The 14981-nt window shown below is 28.3% G+C and overlaps 2 long non-coding RNA genes across 5 annotated transcripts; one reads left to right on the top strand and one right to left on the bottom strand.

Annotated features, from left to right (window-relative positions):
* Window positions 1-817, bottom strand: LOC149891002 (uncharacterized). Its single transcript, XR_016450387.1, has 2 exons — window positions 413-817; window positions 1-257 (listed from the first exon to the last, which is right to left on the bottom strand). It is a non-coding gene; the product is annotated as an uncharacterized LOC149891002 (long non-coding RNA).
* A 10358-nt stretch (window positions 818-11175) lies between these two features.
* On the top strand, window positions 11176-13780 carry LOC149891001 (uncharacterized). Of its 4 annotated transcripts, none has more exons than XR_016451309.1 (4): window positions 11176-11373; window positions 11669-11789; window positions 12211-13585; window positions 13685-13780. It is a non-coding gene; the product is annotated as an uncharacterized LOC149891001 (long non-coding RNA). The 4 variants fall into 4 exon arrangements; XR_016451310.1 differs by having other exon boundaries at window positions 11221-11373; window positions 12211-12315; XR_016451311.1 differs by having other exon boundaries at window positions 11220-11373; window positions 12162-13780.
* Window positions 13781-14981: the final 1201 nt, after the last annotated feature.

Genomic DNA, 14981 nt, shown 5'->3' with positions numbered 1-14981 from the left:
TTTTCCACTGTGATCAAGGGGCGCATTTCCTTCACAACGTAGTCAGCAATAAGCTTGTCAACTTCATCCTGTGAAATGGATGTTTGATTTCGAGGCATAATATGTATTTGTTTCAACTTCTTAGAAGCAGGACCAGATTCGACAGAAGGTCCACCTCCAACTCCAGATTCCATCTCAGCTACCGAGCGCTTACGCTGTTTTGCAACTTAAACCTTGTGCTGCTTGTATTCCTCGATTCGCTTTTTGCCATGAGCATTCTGCAACAACAACAACAACAGTCAATCAACCGAGATTATTGCATTTATTTGTGTTATGTTATAGCATTAGCGTTTGTCTGTGTTGCTTTATGTGTTTATCGTTTTTACTGTTTAGTGCGCAATATAATATAGTGTTTTTGTAGTTATATACATACCTGAAGATGTTGAGTAAAATTAGAAGTTGCTTTCAGTGAACCACTGTAGGTTTTTTTGCCAACACATAACATACACTGTGCAATAGTTTTAACATCCCCTGTAGTTTTACTTTTAGATATAATTTTGAAAAATTTTCCATCAAGTATGGCAGGGACGGCTTGTTCACTCTCAGCATTTTCATTTTCTACAATTTCAGTCGTTTCCCTCTCTTCCGCCATTTTGAATTTTTGGTAGATTGGTTCCCTCTAATATAGTAATTAAATAACAAATTACCATTACCAAGGGTGGTCCGAGGCAGCTCAATCCAGCCAAAGAACTTTTTGTAGTTGCGTCATTGTGTAATTCATTGTGCACAATGAATATGTAGTTCAATGACTATATATGGCTCTTTGTGCATAATTCATTGCGCACAATGAATTAAGAAATGATATTTAAATTGTAAAAGCGAATGAACATCAGGATGAAATACATAACATATAGAATGTAGTCGTCTTAATATTACACTTATGGAAACCAAGTTTTTAATTAATTTGCTGTTGGTGGAAAAGTATTTTGTATTTTGTGTTTTAAACAAAATAAAAAATAGCCTTGAAAAGTATTTGAAATAAAATTGAAAATACTAATGAATAAAAGCATTTCAAATAAAAATAAAAATAATACAAAAGTATTTTAAATAGTATTTTAAATACTTTCATTTAAAATACTTTTTAAAATACTCAATACTGCAAACCAACTTGTTATTTTCACATTTAACCAAAATATGACTGACTGCTATATGCTATATATAGTATACCTATATAATATAGATAACACAGTAACACTACTTTCTTTTTTTTCTGTTGAAAATAGACAAACTTGAAAAACACCAAACAATGTTTCGAATAAGCCTCGTAAAACTGTAAAACGTTTTCTTAATCCAGCAGCATTTTAATTTCAAATTAAATTTGAATACATAAAATTGGTTTTGCGATCAGCTACACTTTGATCAATTCATGATGTGTATACGCTTACTAAGTTCAGACTTGAGATTAAAGTAGATGCAGACTGTTCTTATTTTAGCTGCTAAAATGATGTTCTAAAAATATTGTAAATTTTTCATTTGCATTAACATACCATATGCCATAACTATTTAAAATAATTACTTCTAAACAAAATCAAATGTGGCAAGTGAAACTTTGTGTTAAAACTTAAACAGATTTATATCTCAGGAATAGATGGAAAATAATGCAATTACTGTCTTCTTATTAACAACTTATTTCATGAGATCTGCCATTTGTAGTGAAATCACATTTTGACAAGGCGCATAATTTCATGCAATAAAAACTTTGAACGCCCGGAGAATGCAGATAGTTCAAAAATAAAGCTGGCGGAAAATGCAGATAGTCCAATTTTGTTTTACGCGGAGATTGCAGATAGTCCGATTTTGCGCGGAGCCATCGAAATGGTAATTGCCAGAAGTGCCGGAAATTAATCCTGCGATTAATTGCCGGCAGGATTTTTTAAATATATTTTTAATTATTTAAAGCGATTGTTTTTTTTACAAATTTATTAGTTTATAAATTTAAATATTATATAATTTATTAATATTATATGTTTATAGTTTTTTTTATTATCTTTACAATTAACTGACGGGCCGGATAAAAGGTTGCTGAGGGCCGGAGTTGGCCCGCGGGCCTTATTGTGGCCACCCCTGTTGTAGATGATGTCCCCAGCTAGCACACATACGTAAATAAAACGTTAAAACAATGTTGCGAGTTTACGTTGGCAAAATGTCGGTTGCCAACGTTGTTTTTATATCATTTTGGTTACATAAGTGACGTCGCCAACAACAACAAACCAACGTTGGTGCAACGTTGAATTTTTGTTGGCGAAGTGTAATATTTTACGTTGGTGCAATGTTATATTTTACGTTGATTCAACGTTATATTTTATGTTAACACAACGTTTTATCAACATAAAAAAAAAGGGCCAAATTTTGTCTTTTAAATAGATTCTTAATTCTTAAATAGATACTTATAAAACATTTGTAGAACTTAAAGACCTTCGAACAATGGCAAATTTTCTAACAAGAATACAAAAAGAACCCAGAATTTAACATGGTAAAGATTCTATTATTCAAAAGAAGAATACAAATTAAATATCACTCCTCTCATAAAATTCATCGTTTTGATGTTCATCATGGATTATTTTCCTTTGTTTATTTATGTTTCCCCCCTTCCTACCGCCATCACGATCGCATGGATACCTTAACCATTGTTTTATAATGTCTTCAATGTCAGTATTAGTCGATTTTATGGCTTTGTTGAGGTGCACAGCAGTTTAAAGTAAAGAAAATACACAATAAAGACGCACAATTAAGTTCTACAAAAAATGTGTGTATATATATATATATATATATATATATATATATATATATATATATATATATATATATATATATATATATATGTAATGAATAATTGTATAACTTTTATAGCTTCTGTAATTTACAAGCTCTTAATCCTGTCCTGGAAACTCAAATTCAACTAAAAACAATATTACAATCATAATTAAAACTAATATGGTTTTAACTAAAGACAATATTAAAATCTTTGTCAGTAGTCTCACTTTTCAACAACTCATTGACTTAGGAGGGTAAAATAATCAAACTTGCTCTATCTGCATTGCGTCTGTAAAATGAATCGGCAATAAACAAAAAAAAAAAGGGTTGGTTAACATGAATACTAATCGAGTGTTGCCCGCAAAAAATAGGCTTGACTTTGAACTAACAGTTGAGTGAGAAAAATCAACCTTTTTGGTTTTTATTCTTGGTGAGTAAGAAAGGTAGATTTAGCTCACTTCAGGTTTAATCTCGAACTAGCAAATACGGAGGCTTCCAATTGGCTAAAGTATTGTAAAATGAACTTGTTAATATGCTAATGCATATGGTAATACTAAATTAGGTAAAAAAATATGGTAATACTAGATTAGGAGCCCATTTGCAAAACGCCTCAAATCTGAGTAAACTGACTTTGAGAAACTAACGAAAAACTGACTTTCATATAGTTGCGCACCAACTGAAATCGATATTTTCTCTATCTATTTTCTAGGACTAAGAGTCTTTTAATAGGTCTAATAGATTTCAATATATGTAATGTGGAAATGGAAATAACTCCAATTGAATTGATGTGGAAATGGAAATTTAAAATACTTTTATTCATAGTTTTGTGTTATGCAGATGGGCTCCTCAAATGTATTTATCAATTGAAAGAACTAATTAAAATTAAGTAACAATAGTACATTAAATTTATTATGGAGAAGTAATCAAAAAAGAAAAATTAGCAAATTTGTAAAGAGTTCATAATTACCCAATTATCATTAAAATTTAGCATGATTTTGTTGTCTTGAATAGCCAAACTGAATCAGATTTAAACACAACTGTAATCGCTTTGAAGTAACTAATGATCAAAACTTCCATTCCAAATTTCAGAATGACATGTCAAGGGATAAAAAATTAATAGACAATTAATGTTGATTAGCTTTTAGCTCCCTGACATGTATACTGTATGATAACTCGTTAAACAATGCTTTATTAGCATCACATGATCTTTCCAGCAATATCTAAATTTATAAAACATACATTAAAATATTAAATAAAAAACTTTTTAAATATTAAAATAACTTTTTATTAATTTTTGCAGTGAGAAAATTATATACATTACATTTAGATTAAAATACTGGTTCAGCTTAAAGAAATTTTAAAAACAACGTACAAAGTATCTCTTTAGAACTTGTTCTTTTACAGTGAAATGCATCACAGCTGATAAATAATTTAAAACATAAAATTACAAAAACTTGTATTACTGATGTGGCAATGACAGCGAGTTGTTAGCATCAGATTAATAGCTGGTCACAGACTAGCAACTCTATTGCTTTAAAATATTAGTATTATGTGCTATGTAAAGAAAACAATAGAAACAAGTTAGTATTTTAACCACTGATATCTATATTAATGCTATACTTTATATAAAATATTTTACAAATACTATATAAATATATGTAACTAAGTCTCTCTCTATAGATATATGCTAAACATATAAATATATATTAACATATAAACAGAAAAATTTCATTTTTATAACAACAGTTTATGTAACAACAATATGCTGAGAAGTATTCAATCTATTAAGCACATTGTTTGCACATAAACTGCATGTTGCTCAAACGCTAAGAAGTTATGCTCAATAATAATCAGTAGGCACCCCATAAAAGGGGTCATTGTTGAATAGGATATCAAGAAATACATAACATAATAAAAAGGGTCCCATTAACCATACACAATAACCATAACATGCACCTGTATGTACTACAATCAAATTACTTTTTTTTAAATAGGTAAGTTTCATATTGTGGGGCATCATAGAAATAGTATAATACCTCTAAAGAAGGGTAAAAAAGTTAAATGGTTAAAACCTGTTTTAAAATGTTACCAGAAAATAAAGCTGTTCATGCCTTTTTGTATTGAATTAAATTTCACTGTCTGTTAGCTAATGGTTAATTATGGAAGGTTTCAAATACTGAAATTTACTAAATTAAAACCATATTTTAACAGTAGCAACTAAAACAAAATAATGGTTGATGTAAAAAAAGAGAATTTAATAAAAAGTACACACAACATATATTGAAATTATTATATCATTGAAGTCTTTTCACAAAAACAAACTTTGTAACATAAGCTCTTAACATAACTAGATAAAATAAAAGATGAAACAATTATAAATGAGATTAAAAAAAGATTAAGAATAATATTTAAAAAAACATCTTACTTATTAGCTCTTTTTAGCATGAAAAACTACCATTATGAACATTTTGAATACAAATCTTCATAAGGGTAAATCTTCTTTGTTTTGATGTTTTTACACTCTGATCTAAATAAAAAAGTTATATAACATTTTCCACCTACCATACAACTTGTTAAATGTTTATTTAAGCAAACTAAAAAATAATCTTGTTCTTAAACATGTTTTAAGATAAACATTTTACCTTGATTCTTATCTATCGTCATTGAATATGCTAATCAACAAAGTTTTAGTACAAAAGGTTAACTGGACTCTCTTAGAGCCTACTAAATTTGAGAAAGATATAACTGTTTACAAAAAGAAACAAACTCTTAAAACCTTTGCATTAATGTCATTGCTTTAAAGAGCACAAACCTTTATTAGAGTGCCATTAAATAGCCAAGCTTTAAGATCTAAATTTGGTGGCCTCAGTTGATGCATGTACAATTCCTTGAATGTTCCCCTTAATAATCAGAGTTTATATATATGAGAATAAATATTTAACTATAAATACATTACAGAGTTATTAGTCTAGAGACATTAAATTTTGCATGCTATTAGAATTTTTTTGTTGGAATTCAAGGAAAATTTGTTTGTTATACATAACTAGAGCATAAAAACCATTTTGTTGATGAAATTTCACTTAAGAATGACCCTTTTAAAGTTTTCCTAGTAGTATTAAATAATCTTCATTAATAAAAATATTAGTACCTTTAAGCTTTGATGCATTATCTGTGATCATTTTTTCCTCCTTGTTGTCACACAGTTGGAAAACAATTGTTTAATTATTGTTTAAAACTGCAGCCATGTGTGCTTGTTCAATTTTGATTACGCTTAATTACGCTCCTTTTTCTTTGAATTTTTCCTATACTTTTTTGTTTCTTCTCGCAGTTAAAGCAAACTTTGGATCATTATTGTCTGTAGAAATTTTAAAACAGGTTTTACCTGTTTACTTAGCTGTTTTTACTCTTCTTTATAGAGGATGTTATACTACTTTAATGACACCACAATATAAACTTTACCTATTTAAAACAAAAAATTTGACTGTAATATGTACAGGTGCATGTATGGTTATTGTGCATGGTTAATGGAACCCTTTTATTACATTATCATTTATTTCTAGATACCCTAATCAACAATGACTCGTTTTATGGAGACGGGGCCTACTGCTAAGTTTTAATTCTAGCCAGCCAAGTGGTGTTACTATAACCCAAATAACAAAATTAATTATCCATCAATAGTATTAGTTAACTAACTACATTCTTAATCAGTATCATGGCGGCAATATCATCGGGAAACACGTAGAAATATTGCATACCAAATTTAGTTAGTCACAGTAAAATAACAAAATTATTTTCTAAAGATTCGTCAACAGTACCCCACTTCGCCTTACATAAAATGTGACACACTCACTTTCTTGTTATATGACGAAACTGTCACATTATTCCTTTGGCGCAAAGGATGCCAATGATCTTTTGAAAATTGGGTAATGAATGCTTGAGCTTCAGTTGCTGTTTGAAACGATTGGCCTTTATATGAGTCCATTTTTTAAAAAAGGTTGAGTTGAGTTTCACTGAGCCTTGTCTCGTTTAAAGTCGCTTGCCTCATCTTAGAAAATTACCGCCACTCTAGCAAATTTCCCAGCTTAAGGTGGCGGTATATACCGCCGCACAGTGGAAAATAAAGGTGTGTTTCGGACCAAAAATCGATAACTTTTTTGTTACTAAAAATAGAGATTTGAAATTTTGCACAAATGTAAAGTAGTATATGACGCTTCTTGTGAAATACTCTTTATAAGAATTTTTTGTAATACAATATTAAAAATAAATAAATAAAAATCAAAAACTTCAAAATTGGCAGTTAGTTAATTTACACTTTAACACAATGCTTTACAAATATATGAAAATACCTTAAAATTATTAAAAACTACGAAAAATACATAAAGTGCTTACCTACTAATTATAGAAATATTTAAGACAGTTTCTTAATAACAATTTTTAAATAGTTGTTTTTATGAAATAATGTATAGGTATATTAAGGTGGTACCAGGGTAAAGGTAACTTTTTAACAAGAAATTGAAAACTATTAATAGACTTTAGCTCTTTTCTATTAATGAACAAAAAAAATATATAAAACAGTAGCCAAATAAAAATTTTTTAGTGATAACGTCATTAATTATGCGCATAATTAGTGTTATTTTACCCCCAAACCTTCTTATTCTTTCATCTAATATAACTAACTCAAAAAGAGTCAAAACTGCTTGAAAATTTGAACATGAATTCTTTAATGTATTTAGAATGTTGTCTATGAAACAGAATTTTTTAAAACATTTTTAATTTTACCAGGTTGACATTCGAACTTTAAGATATAAAATTAAGTGAAGTTTGAGACAAAAGCATGATAAAAATGAGTTTTAAATAAAAAATAACAAAAATTTGCTTCATAGACAACATTCGTAATATGTTCATCTTTAAATCTGCAAAATTTCAGCCCATTATCTATTTTCTATGAAAAGTTATTTTTTCTGAAAAATTGAGATTTAGCGAAATAAAAAGCGTTTCTAAGGTCGTTGTTATGAAGCAAGAACCAAACTGCTCTTTAAAAAAAGGCCAAATTTGATTAAAATTAAGAAGATTTTTGACTTTTTGCAAAACGCATATTGAAATAGGTAGATTTAAGAATTCAAAACATTAATTTTGGTATTTTTCAAAATTTTATCAAAAATAGCCGTTTTTTACCCTGGTACCACCTTAAAGGTACTATATCATAACTACATAGGGACTTTCAGTTCCTGAAATCAGTTCGTTGACTTTCAAAAGCTGCAGAGTATCTTCATCAAGTTCTTGCACATTTCACGCAAAGAGTTTATTTGGCTCTTTACTTCATCTACAATGGCTTTAGTTTTCTTGGAAGTCTCTTTGCAAAATTCAATGCATATAGGTCGACAAAAACGAACATATGAAGGTGCCGGATTTTGCCAAACAACTGCGCCAGTTACTTTATCAATTAGTTTGATAGGCACCAAAGAACTAGTAAACAAATTTGCATAAGAAATAAGTTCAGATTCCTCTGGAAGTTTCTGCTTGTAACGGCTTTGGCCAGAGGAACCATCACAGCCCCATTTACTATATGAAAGTAAATGCTTGAATTCAATACTGTACAGAGAATCTATGGTCAAAATTCTAGCTACAGTGTGATCCAATAAATCTTGCAGTTCCAGAATTCTCGCATGTGTGTTTGTAATTTCTATTGCAGAAGATGGTGGATAGCAGGTCTGTTTTATTTCTTGAATTTTACAATATGGTGGGAATATGGAACAGTTTCGTTCATTTGTCACCTTCCTCATATACAAATATTGTGCTTTTGTTAAATCTAAATCAATAAACACGCTGAGTGCTTCTTCATCAGTTAGCATATTTTTCTGGCTTGCGTTTTCCATAAAACTCGATGTTAATTTTTTTTTGTCTTTATCAGCAATCCTTAATGATTCCACAAGTTTTGCTTCTGCTTCTTCTCCTATTAAATGCAACGCCTGAAGATATGTATTAAAGATATGCTCCATCGTTTATTAAAAGACGGAATAATGTGCCTTTAAATACCACTAATGATGAAACACAAGTTGTCCTCAGAAAGTTGATAATTTTCTTTTAAAATTGTTGACAGTGCCTCAACTGTCATTCCTCCATCAATATAGGAAAGCAATAATTTACATTTCAAACACTTAAAAGTTGTCATTTTAACAAGTCACAAAAGTAACTTAAGTAATATTCAATAGTCAAACGAGTCGGTTTAATTTCCACTGTGAGTTTCTTATACTGATATAAATGTTTCAACTCTTTATATATTGGCAGTGTACATTCACCACAAAATGAGTGCAAAAATAAAAGAATGCCATGGTATCAATAAAAAATTGATAATAAATTAAAAAACATATACCAAGCTATTGTTATAAATGAACAAAATTTGAAACCACGATAAAAAACGCGGTTTTCTGTTTTTTTACTTTTATAACTCTTTTCTCGATAATTTCGGAAACCGCACGTTTCTGCAACTCATTCTTATACATGTTTTTAATAAACACCTAGGCTACAATACTACATTAAATGTAAAGCGTGGGGAAGCGTGGGTAACTACCAAAAGTCTCAGTGAACTTGAAGAATATTATTTTTTTTTTCATTTATTTTATTGTTCAAATAATTACTCCTAAACTGAACCATATAAGTAAAAATGTATAATTTTCTTAAAATCTCCATAACATGAGCCTTTCAAAAATGTATAATACTTTATACTTATTCCTAGAAAGTTTTATAGAAAATTCACTTTTAAAGTGATGAAGCGAACAGGTTTGAAATGAACATCCGCAAAAGTAATAAACAATAGGGCTTCAAATCTTTTATTTTTACATAAAATTTTGTGAAATTCCTGCATTATAGTAATGATTGACTATTAAACTATTAAATAAAATTGAAATATAATGACAGTAGCGACATTAGTAAAAAACATTTATGATATGCTGTTGCTCTACAATTTTCCACTGTGCGCCGCAATAGATTTACTCATTAGATATATATATATTATATATATTATATATATATATACATATATATATATATATATATATATATATATATATATATATATATATATATATATATATATATATATATATATATACACACTTACTTATAATTCCTGCTTTGTAGTTATTTATTGTATTTATATGCATTTATGTATATCTACTCACACACACACATATGTATGTATATCATATACTATATGTATGTATATGTATTATACATATACATACTTATATATGTGTGTGTATATCTGTGTGTATTTTAATTATATATTTAATGTTTGTATTTAAATATTTGCATATTGCATATATTTGGTTTTTGGGCCTGCTTGGATTCAGTGTTTTACTTGTCAATGGTGGATATGTGGTAATCATAATATAATTCCTACAGAAATGCTTAATGTTTAACCAGTGCTCGAAGTGGGAAAAAAAAGGTAGCGGGATGGTTTTTAATATTTTCTAATCACCATCCCACCTATCCTAAAATTATAGATTTCGTATTTTGTGTAGATTAAATAAAGGAATTATAAATCCCTAGAGTATCCCTATAGTAAAAAACCTATATTAAAAAAACAACTTGAGGTCCGTTATATTCTTAAGAGACTGTCACCGTAAAATATTGAGTTGAGTTTCACATCAAACGTCATTAAGCAATCAAAAAACAATGATATATTTAAACATTTTATTTTTAAACAAGTCTTATTTTTTTGTATTTACCAATTTTTAAATAATTGAAAAAAAATACCATCACATTGAGGAAAGGATTAGCAAGTTTCAATACTCGAAAAATCTGTCACTTCTTTATTTATTTCAGTGTCATTTTCCAAATTACTTTTAGAACTATCACTGCTTAACTTTCTTTTCCTTCCGCTTGCTAGCCATTTACCCATATTTAAAATAAGTAAATTTTTTTTAAATCATAACATTTAATGTTGAGTAAATCTACTGTGTACTATATTTTATTTCACCAAAAAAAACTCTAATGATACTTTATCGAAAAAAAAAAACCAATGTCGCTTTTTGTTGCTTGGTAACTTTTTATTTAAAATACAAAAGAAAAGACACAATGTTTTATAATTATCGATTTAGTTTTTGAAATTTCTACCGCAAATTTTTAAATAAGAGCTGAGACTTTAGTTCATTTAAATTCTTTAAAATTGTTTTTACAAGTTTATTTATAGGAGGAAAATAAAATAAAATTTCCATTAATTTATTATGTACCGGGATGGCATCCCACCCCAAAATATGCATAAAAAAAAGAGTTGGGATGGTCTTCAAAATTTAAAAAGGTAACGGGATGGCATCCCGCCCCATCCCGCCTCACTTCGAGCACTGTGTTTAACGTTTAACGTTTAATGTTTAATGTTCAACGTCGTTTCGTCATTAGTTCCTAGGCTTTGAATTAGTTACTAGGCTTTGGTAGAGCGCGTTCTTCAAATGCACGCGGCCATTGGAGAAAGATCTTTTGAGCGAGTTAAAACTTTTTTCCTTTTGGAATTTAATTATTAGTTTAGATATATTACATAAAGAATCATCTTAATCAATTATATATCATATTATAATTGAAGTAAGTATATGAAATAGTTATATATACATTTTTATCAGTAAAGTAGAAAGGATTAAAACTTTTATTAGATAAAGTAGAAAGGACTTAAAGTAGAAAGGATTTTAATTTTTTAAATCGTTTAGATTTTGTTTGTTTTAGTTTTTCTTTTAGCAGTTTTATTTTTATTATTTTATATATTAGAAGGAAAATAGGGGTATGGATGTTATTTAAAGTTATACTATTGCTGTTTCCATAAAATTGTTATTTTTACTTTGAAATTTCTGTGATGCTATCAACTATTTTTGTTCTTTTTTAGAAAATTAAGAAAAAAAAAATTAAAATTTTGTGCCAACACTGACAATGCATGTGACATGTTATTGTATGTAAAGGTTAAATGTTGTTATGAAGATTACAGTTCTTATGAGAAAAAAAAGAAGGTAAAGTGAATTGTTTGTAAATATATATTTTGTATCTTTTTAAATTTTCTTGCATCATTTTTAGAATTTTTGTTTGCACACGTTTATTGTTTGCATATATGCTTTTTTGATATGTATGTGTATTTGGTAATAAGTGCTTTATAGTTGTTTTATCAATGTGTTTTTATAATAATGTAAAGTGTTTTTTTACTGTTTGTGTATGTGTTAATATGTGTTACATAATTGTTTTAAAAATGTGTTTAAATATGTATATAAGGTATTTATTTATTTTAGTATTAGTATATATTTAACCTTATATACATATTTAAACACATTTATTGTGCTTATAGTTTGTACATATGTTTATATTATGTTCTTTCTGTGTTTTTAAAGTGCTGTGACTTGGTAAACATCTACCTGAAAATCAATTAATGTATTTTAGAGAAGGAGCAGAACATATGGCTTTAGATCGTGCAGCTTAGCGTGATATGCACCTAATGGCATGGTTTAAGTTAAATACTGAAAATGAAAGAGCATATTGCTATTCGTATGTAGACATTCCTTATCACTTTATATTTGATGATAAACATTGTAAATGGAAGGTTAGATAAAGGGGTGGTAATAAGGTGATAGTAAGAATGTATAAAGTTAATCCAACTGGAGAATAGTTTTTTCTTAGACTGTTACTTTTGCAAGCAAAAGGAGCAACATCTTGGGAGGATGTGCATACTGTTAATGGTATTGTCCTTAAAACGTTTTGTGTAGCATGTGATTTGAAAGGTCTGTTGCAAGATGATACTGAATGGCAGAATACTCTTTCTGAGGCGGTTTTAAGACATGCCAAAGAAAATTAGACAGTTGTTTTCAATTATTTTGACTTTTTGTGAACCTGACAATCCTTTACATCTCTGGAATACATACAAATTTTTTATGATGGAAGATTTCATTCACCACTCAGTCCCACTTCTAATAGCTGAACAAGCTACTCTTCATCAAATTGAAAAGATTATTAATCAAATGTGTTATATAAAACTATATTTGTTTATAGCTGTATATATGTTTAAATTATGTTGTTTCCATGTTTTCAAAGTGGTGTGATTTGGCATTATGTTGAGCAAGATTGATAACCTTGCCAGCCAAGCGATGTACTTATAGCAGAGTTGTGACTTGGCAGCATTTAGTGCCAGGCGGAGTTACTGCTTTGGAGCTAGGTTGTGTTGTGTAGCCTTTTTTAATTATTCTCAAAACACATAATAATGTCTCTTAATGTTTAGCGTAATGTGTATGAGAGTATGCAACCTTGATCTTTAAATCCAGGGTGTTTTCATGTCCTAAATTTGAAGTAATTGAATAACTAATATTGAACATAAAAACAAATATACTTTTATGTATTTATATGTTTAGTAAAAAGATAAATATAGTTAACTTTAAATTGGTTTTCTAATTTTGCCTTTCATATTTTAATTTGGTTTGTTATCTTCACTGGATTTTAGGATCAAGGATGTATATATTCTATTGTTATGTGTTATTGTTGTGATGTTTTGTGTTGGTATTCATTTTTAATAGACACCTTCATGTTGGTGACTATTGTAAAAAATGAATAATAGGTTGTTTCATTATTGGAACTTACTGCTTTTATTTATTTACTGAAAGCCAAGACAACATTTTAAAAATGCAATTTATATCTTAAATTGGTTTTTTTTTTATATACATATATAGTATTGTTAATCCTTTTGTACTTCAAAACAGATTTTATTGTTACATTTTCGATAAATGTTTATATTAACTGCCATGTCAAAATGGGTTACTATAAATAGGTACATCGATTTTCAGTTTTTATGCGGTGTTTTATTTTTGTTTTTTTTTTGTTGTTGTTGTAATTACAGTATCATAATTCCATTTTTATTTTTCTTTAGGATTTACGATTGACGCATTTATACGATTTATAAAAAGAAACCTGATTACCTTTTATTGTAAATTTTGGTCAGTTAAAATGATATAAATGTATGCAATTAGTTCAATTTTTTTTAAAGTTTTCTCTATTTTAAGCCTAATAATTTGCTGTATGTAATTTGGTGGTTAATATTGTAGTTTAGCGCATTTTTCAAATATCGAGTTACTTAAATTTTATAAGGTTTTTAACTAATTAATTAGCTTAGTTTGCATTTGCAACACTTTTGAGGAAAGAAAAAATTCTTATATATGTTAAATTCTTATAAATATTAAAAAGAAAAAATTCTTATACACATAAATCATTGTTTTACATTTCGGTATTCTGGTAAAAGGTCTTCATCAAAAACTTGACTACTCTTAATAAAAATATTCTCCTGACCACCATTAAGGTAAAACGGCAAAAACGGGGAAGGGAGGTCCTTTATTAGTGTCAAAATATTGAAGAGAACTTAACGTTTTAAAGACAGTTTCCTTTTTTAAAGAAACATGTATCAAGGGGATACCAAAAAGTTAATAATTCATGTATAATTAACGTTCGCTTTATATTAATCTTATAAATTAAAGTTCATGTTATAAAAAATATCACAAGAATTTAGCTTCACTTTTTCGTCAATTTAAAGCATTATGAAGTGTTATTATTTTGAGTCAGTAACTAAAAACGTATTGCGTTGAACTTAGTAATATCGAGGAAAATGGTTCTGCCTAACACTGATATGACCTATGTCAATGGTAAATTACTCAATATTAAATAATTGGTAAATTATTTTACCTCCGCATACTTTTTATTTTAACTTTACAGATGGTTTAATTTTTTAAATTTGAAGGCGTTTTTCTAAAAGGGTATTAGTTATGGTTTCGCAACTTTAAATAGTGGAATACAGCCACTATAAATTAACAGACCGACCATAACCCGTTTTACGGGTTGCTTATTGCTAGTTGTAATAATAACAGCAAGAAGCGTTATTATGAATGCGAACTATGTGAATTTGACTGTTAATATCTTCTACACTTTCTTTGATCTATTGGTTTTTATTTCATGTACTTTGCAACAAACAATAATTGTTGATTTTTGTATTTTGGTTAAACATAAATAAAATGAATTTTTTAGATATCTAATAAGATACTTTGTTATTGAGTTTTTTGAAAGTAAACTAGATACTTTATATGGTATAAAGTTGTTTATTTATTTCTAATTTATAATTTAGCATAGGGATGCTGTGTCATTACTGGGTATTATATCCAAGCATTTAAACAACGCTT

Source organism: Hydra viridissima, unplaced genomic scaffold, assembly GCF_058129835.1.
Source record: "Hydra viridissima isolate aposymbiotic clone 2 unplaced genomic scaffold, HvirCarnegie_v1 scaffold_3, whole genome shotgun sequence".
Classification (NCBI taxonomy): Eukaryota; Metazoa; Cnidaria; class Hydrozoa; order Anthoathecata; family Hydridae; genus Hydra; species Hydra viridissima.
This window is presented reverse-complemented; position numbering and strand designations above follow the sequence as displayed.